The 12,162-nt window shown below is 40.1% G+C and overlaps 1 protein-coding gene across 8 annotated transcripts in view; it reads right to left on the bottom strand.

The window, feature by feature from the left end:
* Positions 1–12,162, bottom strand: part of TBC1D19 (TBC1 domain family member 19) — a 162,670-nt gene that overhangs the window by 30,046 nt on the left and 120,462 nt on the right. The window lies entirely within an intron of this gene.

The raw sequence follows: 12,162 nt of genomic DNA, 5'->3' as shown, positions 1-12,162 counted from the left end.
GGAGGAGGTCTTACTGATAAAAGAGCCACTGAAGCTAAGTAGACGAGAGTCACCTGGTAAGAGGTGACCGGAAGCAGGGCTTCGCATGGCGATTGCTGTGAACCGGGATAAGCTTCCTGAGGTCAGTGGCCTGAAGGCGAAGAGTGGTGGCATCGGCTCTCACCCCTGCTACTGGAGGAGCAGAGGCAAGGTGTGGGTAGGTCCTATCAAAGTACTCCTCTCTCCAGTCTCTCCTGTTTCACTGCAACCTTTCAGCCAAAGATATTACAAATACCCTTGCTAATAATAATGACACCAAAGAAGAGGAGGAGGGGGACTTGTCCATTTTCTTCCCTGAACCTTACTTTCCCATCAAACAAATCTCTAATCTCTCTCCTTTCCTTGAAGCCAAGCTTAACTTGTAAAAAACTATTCAAAGTAACTTCCTTTATTTCCACATTATATATATCCCCAATTCCTTAAACTGGTTTCCACCCCTCTCACCCCAACTCCTGATGGCTGAATCCAGGCATCTCCCCTCTGTGTGTGTCCTGGCCCCCTAGCAACTGAACGTTCCTTCTCAAACTTGAGCCCACCAGGCACTGATGACGCTGTGCAGATCAGGCTCCCTGCCTCAGAAACTTCTGCTGCTCAGCTGTTGTTTTTGTTTTGTTGTCTTTTGGACTAATTCTCTCTTCCGCACACTCCTTAAATGTAGCTACTTTCCAAGACTCTGTCATACTTGTTTTCTCTCTCCTTCCACCAGTATTCTCATTATTAACCTGTAATTCAAACAGTAAAAACCCAGTTTCCTGCGCCTCCTTCTGGACTATCTAGCTCTGTAAACAACTCCTTCCCTCCCTAGGCTTCACGGAAGAAAGCGTTGAGTCATCTTTGCTTTCTAGTCCTCCCTCAGCCCTTATACCTAAATGTGATTGTGCTCCTTTTCTGTCCCTTTAAGATAAAGAACGCTTAACTCTTCAGGATTCAGCCACAGTCTAAAATCAGCAGCTTCATTTTTCTTCCCTACCCCGCAAGCACAACTCTAACCCTGCCAAACTGATTGCCAACCCTTCAGCCTCTGGGGCTTAAGGACAAGGGCTGTAGGCCATGCTCTCCTACACCTCTAGCTGTGTCCCAGTCCCACCCCTGTGAGATTTTATTTTATTTATTTAAAAATAAATTTATTTATTTAATTTGTTTATTTTTGGCTGCTTTGGTTCTTCATTGCTGCGCGAGGCTTTCTCTAGTTGTGGCGATCGGGGGCTACTCTTCGTTGAGGTGCGCGGGCTTCTCATTGCAGTGGCTTCTCTTGTTGCAGAGCACAGGTTCTAGGCACGTGGGCTTCAGTAGTTGTGGCACACGGGCTCGGTAGTTGTGGCTCACGGTCTCTAGAGTGCAGGCTCAGTAGTTGTGGCGCATGGGCTTAGTTGCTCCACAGCATGTGGGATCTTCCCGGGCCAGGGCTCGAACCTGTGTCCCCTACATTGGCAGGTGGATTCTTAACCAGTGCGCCACCAGGGAGGCCCCCTTCGAGATTTTAAACAATGCTCCTCCTAGAAAGATCTCCCTGACAGCCCCTGACTCTCTACCCCCAATCATTCATTAATCAGTACTCTTGTATCAGCTGATTTGCCCTGACTGGTTGAGGTACCCTTTCACCTCTGTGAGCCTAGACAGACCTGAGCAATTCTGGTTCCACTTTCTACCTGTGTACACTTAGGGTGCTTACTTAACCTGTTTCCTTATCCAGTACTGCTCTTAGACCAAGGCAGGGGGCCTTGGAGTAAGGGCCCTGCTCTGGCCCTCCTCTGACTATACCCCTCACCCAGAGTTCATGTCCCTCCTTTCAGACCACAACCCAGACACCCAAGACTCTGAAATTCCCAGCCCAAAGGCTCCTAGCCAGCTTCCAGGGTCTGCACAACCTCTTAGGTGGAGCTACCTTCTTGATGGGTGCTATCCTCAGGATGGAGAGGTGGGCAAAGGATGGTTATTTCTGGAAGATGTGAACAGAGCTTGGACCTGCAGGCTAGTGGGTCCACATGCATGAAGTCTGTCCAGGTGTGGGGTAGAGTCATAGATAAGAAGCGGGTGAGGGATACCACAAGCTAGGGACTTCTGAGGAGTCTAAGAATTCTGAATCTGAAACTGGCCTTCCAGACTGTTACAAAGGTATATTTTACAAGACAAGAAAACAAAGTAGACTTTACTTATCAGTTTATTAGTCTGATTTATAACTTCTAAAAATCTAGACTTATAGTAGGTGGGCTTCCAATTGCACTCCTGCCCTGGACCCTGCAAAAATTAGGAACAGACTTTCCTACAGCTGCAAAATGAGGACAATACCAATGAAGTTGTGAAAATTAAATAAGATGATGTATGTTACATGCCTAGCACAACACTTGATGCAAAGTCAGTACTTAACAAATGTTTTCATTCTCTTATCATACAATCATTTTTTGTTTTTCTCTCTTCCAGTGAAATAAATTACCTGAGTACAAAAACTATTCCTTATTTATCTCTATTCCCAGAGGCAAGCTTATTGCCCCGAATATAAAAGGCACTCATTAAATGTTTATGGAATGAATATATGCAGTCCTACAGAATCTACCTCTACCATTTTTCAACTGTTCGCTTCCTTCCTACTGCCAGGGCTGAGTTCAGGCTCTGATGAACTATTACCTATGGTCCTGCAAGAGCGTCCTAATTGGTATCCCTTTACCAAAACTCTCTGCCCTCCAACAAACTTTCGTAATGGTTCAGGTTATCTTCTAGAAAGGTTGATGAGACCATGAAAAAGACCTCTACATCTATCGAGGATTTTCCTCTGACCATTCATCCATCCACCAAGTATTTGCTGAGTTCCTACTCACACGATTAATCAGTGTTTAAAAACCTACTCTGTAGCCTCTGGAGAGATTAAAATGAATATAACATTTTCTCTGTATCTATGGAATTCACATTCTAGCCTTATAATATAGGCTAAGTGTCTACAGAGTGAAATTCAAAACCTTGATCTGATCTTAACCATTCACGATGGCAACCTGAGATATATCTACCTGACTCTATACCTACTGTGGTACAGCCACACTAGATTATTCATCATCGTCAGAACTCATCATGCACTTTCATACTTTGGTAGCTTTGAACTTGGTAATTCTGTACCATGAATTGCTTTAATGTCTATCAAAACCTTGCTAAGGACAAGTAACGTCTCAGAGAAACATACCAAATCTCTTAATCATAATTAAATGCTCATTCTTCTGCATTCTCATGGCACTTTGTTCACATTTCCATCATTATAATTTCACAGTTTAGTGTTATCATTAGCTGTTTGACAGATTGCTCCAGAGGACGGGAAATATGTTTTATTCATCTTTGCATGCATTTTATGACGCCACATAGTTGATAATGAATATAGTTTTGCTGAATGAATGGGTAGATGGGTAAGTTAATGATGAATAGAGAAGGAGCAAGAAATTTATTGGTCTCTAGTCGGGAGATCAGGATTCCACTGTGGGCTTATCAGAAACCAGCTGGGTAACCTTAGCAAAGTCATCAAACCTCCTGAGCTTCAGTAATTGACTGTCATTAAAAGGGGCTAAGATTGTCTCTGAAATATCATCTAACTGTAGAGTTCTATGTCTAGATTATGTCTAGGGCAAATACAGAAAAATTTGTGAGATGTGAAGAAAACTGGACATATGAGAATCTTCCAATGGTTAAGATTCTTTACCAACTTAAAAGTTTTTTGCTTTCTAAAAACAAAAAAGTTCAAAACCAGATTAGATACACACACTGAAAGTCAATATTCCTAATGACACTATAGCCACCAGCTCTAGTTCAATGGAATACTTAGGAGGGTCCAAAGACCATCTTTCTTCTTTAATTTCTCTCTCTGTTTCTATCTTTGGTTGAGTCCCTTTTTCTTCCTGTGAACACCCATCTTTTTTCTATCTTCCCTAATTGCGGCTTCATTTTATTTCCTTTATTGATTATAAACTTTTAACATAATTTTAAAAGTTCATCTTCGCCTAATCATGTTGACATGTGAAAGAAAAACTAAGAGAGAAAAATAAGTTCATAAATAGAAGGCATATTTTGGTACCTTACAAAAATATAAGTATACATTATATCTTTCTAAATACTAAATATCAAAACAGGTTGCTATTATACAAAACCCCTATATTCTTATGCAAAAACAATTTTTCCTTCCTCTATTAAGTACTGAAGAAACCTTTAAACAAGCATGTTAAAGTAGTCAGAAATGAAGACCTTACTATTATTATTTTCATCTTCTACAAATATTAATTAAAGATGTCCTAAGTATAGGAATACCTTAATCAAGACAGAGCGCTTTTCATTAGGAAAGTTAGAGTGAATGAATTAGTGAACTGCCAAGAAGCAAAAGGGATGCATGTATTAAGATGACCCATGGTAGGACTTCCCTGGTGGCGCAGTGGTTGAGAGTCCGCCTGCCGATGCAGGGGACACGGGTTCGTGCCCCGGTCCGGGAAGATCCCACATACCGCGGAGCGGCTGGGCCCGTGAGCCATGGCCGCTGAGCCTGTGCGTCTGGAGCCTGTGCTCCACAACGGGAGAGGCCACAACAGTGAGAGGCCTGCGTACCGCAAAAAAAAAAAAAAAAGATGACCCATGGTTAATCACACTTTCACCATATTTCCCCCAAGTCCTGAAATCTATAGCTGCTCTATAAGCAGCTAGGTTATAAGCTATTTGAGGCAAGGGCCACAATTCATACTGTGTATCATCTTCAGCATCCAGCATGGTATTTTCTACAAGTGAGATGTTCAATATATGTTGTTAATGATGGAAATTCAAGCATTTATAAGTATAATCATAGCTTATAAATAAGATATTAAAGTATTAGATTCATTTATGAATAAGCAATTAACATATAGGACAGGAGGTTCTCAATAACTCAGTGTTGAAATTATAAATGGCCCACAAAGTCATACAGACATGCATTCGAGTCTTGTGTGCCTCCAGGAAAGTTACCAACACTCTCTGAGTCTCTATTTTCATTTTTGAAAATGGAGATAAATACTACTAACTTCACTGGGTTGTACTAAAGCACCAACGAGTTAATGTATTTAAAGCGTACCAGTACAGTATTCAGTACACAGCAGATGCTCACTAACTATAGCTATTTTATGCTCTCAGAAGGGAGAGTACCATATTTAAGTATCAGCTTAAACCTAAGGGAAAAAAAAATTTTGTCAGTATTAAATAAAGGTTCACTTATGCTTAATCAAGATTAACCAGGGCTTAGGATTCCAGAAGAGCGTACATAGTTTGCTCTGTTGAAGAAGGACAATGTCAGATTCTGGCAAACAAACGTAGGAGGCATAAGAAGCAGTGAATTCATTAACACTCCAGGGCACATACCACCTAAAACATTTCTTTGATCTCAGAGGCTGTCATGTTCTTGACGAGTTTTTCAAAATCCTTTCCTTTCCCTCTCACCACTTCAGTCTTTTAAGGGCCAAGTTTTCAGCCACCTGGCCTTCATCCAAGAGGCATTGGGATGCTTGGGACACCACCGTTAATCTGGCCTCAGAGTTCTACAAGTCTGCTATGAGTGATTATTTTAAGATCCTAGCCTACCTCTATCTAACTGAAGAAAGTCTAAAATACTAACTGCCTACTCCATTCAATAGAAATAACTTTATAAAGTAATGATTTAATGGGCCTTTGACATAGTCCAGAATGGTAAACATCATCAACAAAAATAAATCTTGAACTAGATGAGATATAAATAGTAAATATGACTCAGAAAACACCCCAAATATCAACAAACTTTGCACTTACTAAATATTTCCCCTTCATTTCCTCACTGTCTCTATTAATACTTAGCGTTTATAGTTGTACCATAACTCTCACATCTGATTCACTTTAACATCATTCCAGTTGAAAGCAAATTTTTACACTCTTTCATTTGGGATTACTTAGTACAATTTATTTAATTCAATGTTGAAAAAATCATTTCCTCTGTTTATTCTCATTTCACATGTAGCCTACAGGTCAGTAAGCATAGGGATTAGGACAATGGTCAAATTGTTTTCTAGCTATTTCTAGTATCTTTCTGAATTGGAACTTCAGAATATGACATTGTTAGTTTATTAAATTTAGTAGTTAAAAGTTCCCAAAACATCAGAACATAACCATGTTTAAATACCAATCTAGAAATGATACTTTAAATAATTAGTTTTTCAATTTATGTCCAAAGTTACACATGACGTGAATTTTGGATTATGCGATGTTTTTAATTTATTTAATTAATTTAGATAACAAAGTACACTGCTGTTTATCAACCTGACACTTGCAGGCAGATTTAAAATGATATATTTTTGTTATTTCTTCCAAGAGCCTTTCCTAATCTTTGTGAGGGGTTGTCCTGCACACTGTAGGACATTTAGCAGCAACCCTGGCCTCTAACCAGGAGATACTGGTAGTATATCCCTCCCCTCTGACAACCAGAAGTGTCTTCAGACATTGCCAAATGTCCCTGGAGGGTAAGGGGGTGGAATTGCCCTTACTGGAGAACCACTGCTCTGGAGTCCTAACACTCCTCTCCCTAATGTTCACTAGCAATTACTTATTTTGTCTTGTAGGAAACAAATGGTATTAGCAAATTATGATGTTTGTTTATTTTAAGTCTCAGTCAGATCTATGTATATTTTTCCTATAAGTCTCACCTCCTTGCTTCTATTCTTGCTCCTCTATATCCTTCTACATTCATTCCCTCATTCCTTAGCTCACTCATTCAATAATGTTTCCTGGGCAGTGACTTTATGCCATGCATGATTCTAGATGCTAGATAATATTGGTCATCAAACTATTAAGGTCCTTGTTCTCTTGGAGCTTATGCTTTTATTCTACATAGTAGTCAGGATTATCTTTTAAAAATATTCATCAGGAATTGGAGGAGAGATGTCACTGAGAAGAATGAAATAGAAAACTCTAAAACACCATCCCTCTGCTATAGCAATGGTCAAAGTGGCTAGAACTGTTAGAATCAACTTTTTTGAATTCTGGAATCTAATAAAAAACTTACAACAACCAAGGAAATACTTAATAAAGAAAGATGCTATGGAATTTTGGAAAGAGAAGATTGTGGTATTTTAATGTACCCACCTACTACCCCCCACTCTCTAGTTTGGTGGCTATAAAGACAACTGTCCACATTCCTGGTGTGGCTTTCTCATGCCAGAGGGGCAATATAGATCTTGAATCAAAAAATTGTGGTTGTGTGTTTTGACCTGTAGTAGCTACCTGAGGGATTGGGCTGAAGTGGCCAGCCAGGTGATATTTATCAGATTTATTTATTTATTTTTAATAAAAGCAAATGTATTAGCCTTAGCCACCTGGGGCAGCAAGGGATAACAGATGGGGCAAGGACTAGGCAGACTGAAAAGGCTTGGAAGGAAGAGACTGGAGAGGCATAAATATGGAGGGATAAAGGCTTTGAAAAGCTCCTCTGTAATGAGGGGAAATCTAGAAAAGACCTGAGAAGAACTTCAGCTTTCATTTCTGCCTGATTTCTGGGCCATATGCAAGTAGGAAGTGAAAGCTAAGGCAGAGCCGTAAATGGCCTGGCTAAGCCTTGAAGGAGTACTCCCTATACAGAGTATATCAGTGAAGACTGATTTTAGTTTCAGACATTTAAGGAAATCTCTGTCAAATCACTAACTGATCACTAAGCTAATGGAACAGGGACTTCAGGGGGCACTCAATACAAAAAAAGATAATTTGTACAAAAACAGTTTAGAAAAGTCACTAAAAAACTACAACCCACAACAAGCAACAGCAAGTTCTGGGGAGGGGAGAAAATCTGATTTTTCAGAGTTACCACAATGTAATGCTCAAGATATCCAGTTATCAACAGCAAAAAAATTACTATGCATGCAAAGAAGTAAGTATAGTCTATTAACAGCAAAACAAGAAATTAATAGAAACTGCCTCTAAGGGAGCCCAGACATTGGACTTACTAGACAAAACTGTAGAACAACTGTCCCCCTAACTGGCCTGGCCCCTGTCTACCTCTCACCTCACCTTGTACCAGTTTATGTTTTGCTCACTCTCATGAGTCACACTGGCCATCCTGTTGTTCTTTAGTTCATCAAGTATGTTCCTCTTAGGACTTTAAACATGTTGCATTCCCTTTGGAGTGCTCTCCTCCTCCTTTGCACAGCTCACTCTGCACATTCTGGGCTCTGTTCACATTCTACCTCCTCAGAGGCATCTTTTCTGACTTCCTTATCTACAATAGCTGTGCCCTTCCCCCACCTCCCTACCTACTATCAATTTCTGTTCCCTTTAATTGTCCACGTCACTCTCTGAAATTATTTTCAGAGTTACTTATTTACGGTAGCTACTTATGTACTTGTTTATTGTATGTCTCCCTCACTAGGATGGAAGCTCCTTGGCAGCAGGTACTTTACCTGTGTCCTTTAATAAGTATTTATTAAATGAATAAATAAAGTTATACATGTTGAACAAAGAATAAGAACAAGAAAAGCTTAAAAATTTCCTGTGAGGAGTCTCCTTCAGCTCAGAAATTTTTGCTCACCAGTTGTTTAATAAATCTACTAGAGAAAGTTTTTCCACTGACAAGGCTTCAAATAAGGTGACAGGGTAATGTCCGATGCCATGATGGCCTGTTATTTCCATCCTAGGAAAGGAGATCACAGGTGGGGAAGTGAGTGAGCAAACCTCTGTCCCCATTTAAGCAGCTTCCGGGTCAGGGGTGGACAGTGTGTCAGTGAGCTGCAGGCAAAGCTCTCTGGGTGAGCCCCTGTGACCACGAAAGCCAGGCCACTTTTGGTGGCAGTGGAAGAGGTGTCCTTGAGATTTCAAAGTAATCCCGTCTTTGGCAGAGGTTGAAAAACAGGGCGGGTAATATACAAATGTTGGGTGATATTGCCTTGAGTAAAGAGCAAAGGGACAGTGGGCTGACTGCTCTTTGTCTCTTCTTGTTCTGCAGTTTCAGAATCAATCCCCAGAGAAGAATCTCCTCTGATTCTGGTAAGGTTCTAAAACAACCAGAGACAAGAAATGATACTTAAGTATTAAGATTATGAACAGCTTTTAATGTACCCACCTACTACCCCCCACTCTCTACTTTGGTGGCTATAAAGACCACTGCCCACATTCCTGGTGCAGCTTTCTCATGCCAGAGGGGAAAATACAGATCTTGAATCAAAAAAGGTGGGTAAATTAAAATACCACAATCTTCTCTTTCCAAAATTCAGTAGCATTTTTCTTTCATAAGCTTATAATAAATGGGTTTATTCCATTAAACATTAAACTATTTTTTTTTCTGGATGAAACTGTTTCTAGAACCTGTTATATACATCAAAAATTTCAATATATTAACCGCTTAATTTTCTTCTAAAAGATACTACAATGAACTCAGTAACATTTTTCTGAGGTAGTAGGGCATGGTGATTAAGAATACTGCTTCTTGGGACTTCCCTGGTGGTCCAGTGGTAAAGAATCTGCCTTACAATGCAGGGGACTCAGGTTCGATCCCTGGTCGGGAACTAAGATCCCACATGCCTCGGGGCAACTAAGCCCCCATGCCACAACTACTGAGCTCGTGCGCCTCAACTAGAGCCTGCGTGCCGCAAACTACACAGCCCACATGCTCTGGAGCCTGCGTGCCACAACTAGAGAAGAGAAAAACCCGCACGCCACAACTAGAGAGAAGCCTGCGTACTGCAACAAAGAGCATGTGTGCCGCAATGAAAGATCCTGCATGCCTTAACGAAGATCCCGCGTGCTGCAGCTAAGACCCGACGCAGGCTAAAATAAATGATAAACATATTTTTTTTCTTAAAAAAGAACGTTTTTTTTTAAAAAAAGTCTGACTTCTTTTCTGAAGTCAAAGAACTTGGGTTCAAAGCCTGGCTTTGCCACTCACCAGCTGGGCAAGTTAACACTCTGTGCCTCAGCTTCTTTATCTATAAATAGGGATAATACTAGTAGCTGCCTCAGAAGGTTCTTGTAAGGACTAAATGAATTAATACATGGGATGTACTTAGCACACTGCTTAGTATATAGTTCTGCATGGAAAAGTGTTAGCTGCTACTGCTGTGACTACTATTACTATTATTGTTATAGCAATATTTTTTTTCTTGGTGCCTTAGCTCGTTATAAAAGTCTTAAATTACTATAATATGTTACAACGCAATGATACTTATTTAAAGGGTGGAGGGTTATTGGCTTTTACATGAAATGGTCCCAGACCTATTTGCAGGAGTGCTTTTATATGCTGTTTTATAGCTTTTCTATTTTCCTTTGTGAGGTCTCTGATTTTCACTTCTACTGTTGTTAACCATTTTTCCTATGTATATCAGTTTCTTTCTGTACTTCTTTTGTTACAGGGGTCATAAAAACCAGCAAACCAAGTTTGTTAGGCATGTGTGTCAAGTAAAAGCAAATATATTCTAAACTAAGTTGGAAAAGCTCTCCTATATATGAATAGAGAAAAGAAAGTTGACTCCACGGACATTTCATTTGGCCTTTCAGAGGTATTTATTTTTTCTTATTTTCCGATTCTTATATAAATATAAAAAGTTATATGAAAATTAAGTTTCTGGGGAGACAGAGGTAACAAAGTTTACACATAAATGTTAAGATTAAAAAGCCTCTAATTTAGTTCAAATAAATACTCATTAAGGTCCTACTATAGCTAGATACCGGAGGAGCAAAAATGAATGATATGGCCCTAAACCTCAAGAGGCTTGCAATCTAGAGGGGGAGATAAAGCATAAACAATTAATGCCAAGATAATATAGTAAGAGATACCGAAGATACTCACACTGGGTACTATGGGAGCCTAGAGGAAGGGCCCTTAACCTCACCTGGGGCTCCAAGGAAAGTCTCCTGGAGAGGATCATGCCTGAGCTGAACCAGAGGGCAGCCAGGTGAAGACATGTTGAATGCGCTATTACAAGCATAGGAACAGAAGTCATGAGGTAGGAAAGCAGCATAGTGCTTTTCTGAGAGTATGTAGCTGTGTTTGTGTGAAGAATTAATAATTTGATATTGTTGCAATTAAAAAAAAAGTGAAATGGGAAATGGTGAGAAATGAAGCTAGGAGTTAGACTGAGTAGGGGCCAGAGTCAAGAGAGGTTGTCTTATGCCATGCTGAGAGGCTTGGACATTGCCTATAAAGAAATGGGGAGCCATTAATAAAACTTTAAGGAGAAAAATGGCAATTTTCAGATTTTCCTTTTAGCTGTATAACTGAGACAGCATTGTAAAAGACAGAGAAAAGCTAGAAAAGACTGGAGGAAGGGAGACAAGTTAGGTGTCAGTTGCAATGAATAAACTAGAGATAGTAAAGCCTGAATGAGGGCAAGGTAGTAGTTATGGTGAGGTAGAGAGGGTTCCAGATGTAGTTTGAAGATAAGATTGGATGATCTTGGTGATTTATTAGATGAAGGGGGTCCAAGATTGAAAGGAATCAAGGATGACTACCAGATTTTAGGCCTTGAATTACTGGTTAAATGAGAGTACAATTAACGGGAGAGAGAAAGAGGACAGCGTTTGGTTTATCTTGTTGCTGTCGTTTTGTTTTTTAAATTTAAGTTTGCCTTTGTTGTTTTTCTTTTTTAAATAGTGGGCATATGAAGAGTAATTAGTTCAGGTTAAATTTGCGTTAAATAATGTAGAAGTCAGAATTGAAGATATCACTTTTAGAGTAATTAACAAATAGAAGCAAGAGAGCAGAGAAGAAGTCCTAGGAAAATGTGTGAAAAGAAGAGAAGCAGAAAAAAAAAAAGAGCAGCAGAACAAGAGTGGGGTGGGACATTGGAATGCCAGTGCTTAAAGAGGGACAGAGGAGGCTAGCCTGTGAAGGAACCTGGGACAGCACACTGAGAGGTACAAGGAGAGGACAGTGCCATGAAAGCCAAGGATGAGTTCCAGATGGGCTGGTCAGTAAAGAAGCTAGACGCAACTTGTATCAGCTGCATTTTGTGAGCAATCACTACACATCCGGTGCTGTGTCATACAGTGTTATCTCCTTTAATCTGTTACCCATGTGCTAGAGATGACAAATCTGAAGTTCAGCGAAGATGTATAACTTACCCAAGGTCATAGGGTGAGTTGGCAGAACTGGGATCTGAACCCAGGTCTGCAGGATTACAA

This window comes from Pseudorca crassidens, chromosome 4 (assembly GCF_039906515.1).
Source record: "Pseudorca crassidens isolate mPseCra1 chromosome 4, mPseCra1.hap1, whole genome shotgun sequence".
Classification (NCBI taxonomy): domain Eukaryota; kingdom Metazoa; phylum Chordata; class Mammalia; order Artiodactyla; family Delphinidae; genus Pseudorca; species Pseudorca crassidens.
The sequence above is the reverse complement of the archived record's forward strand: the minus strand, read 5'-3'. Positions and strand labels throughout refer to the sequence as shown.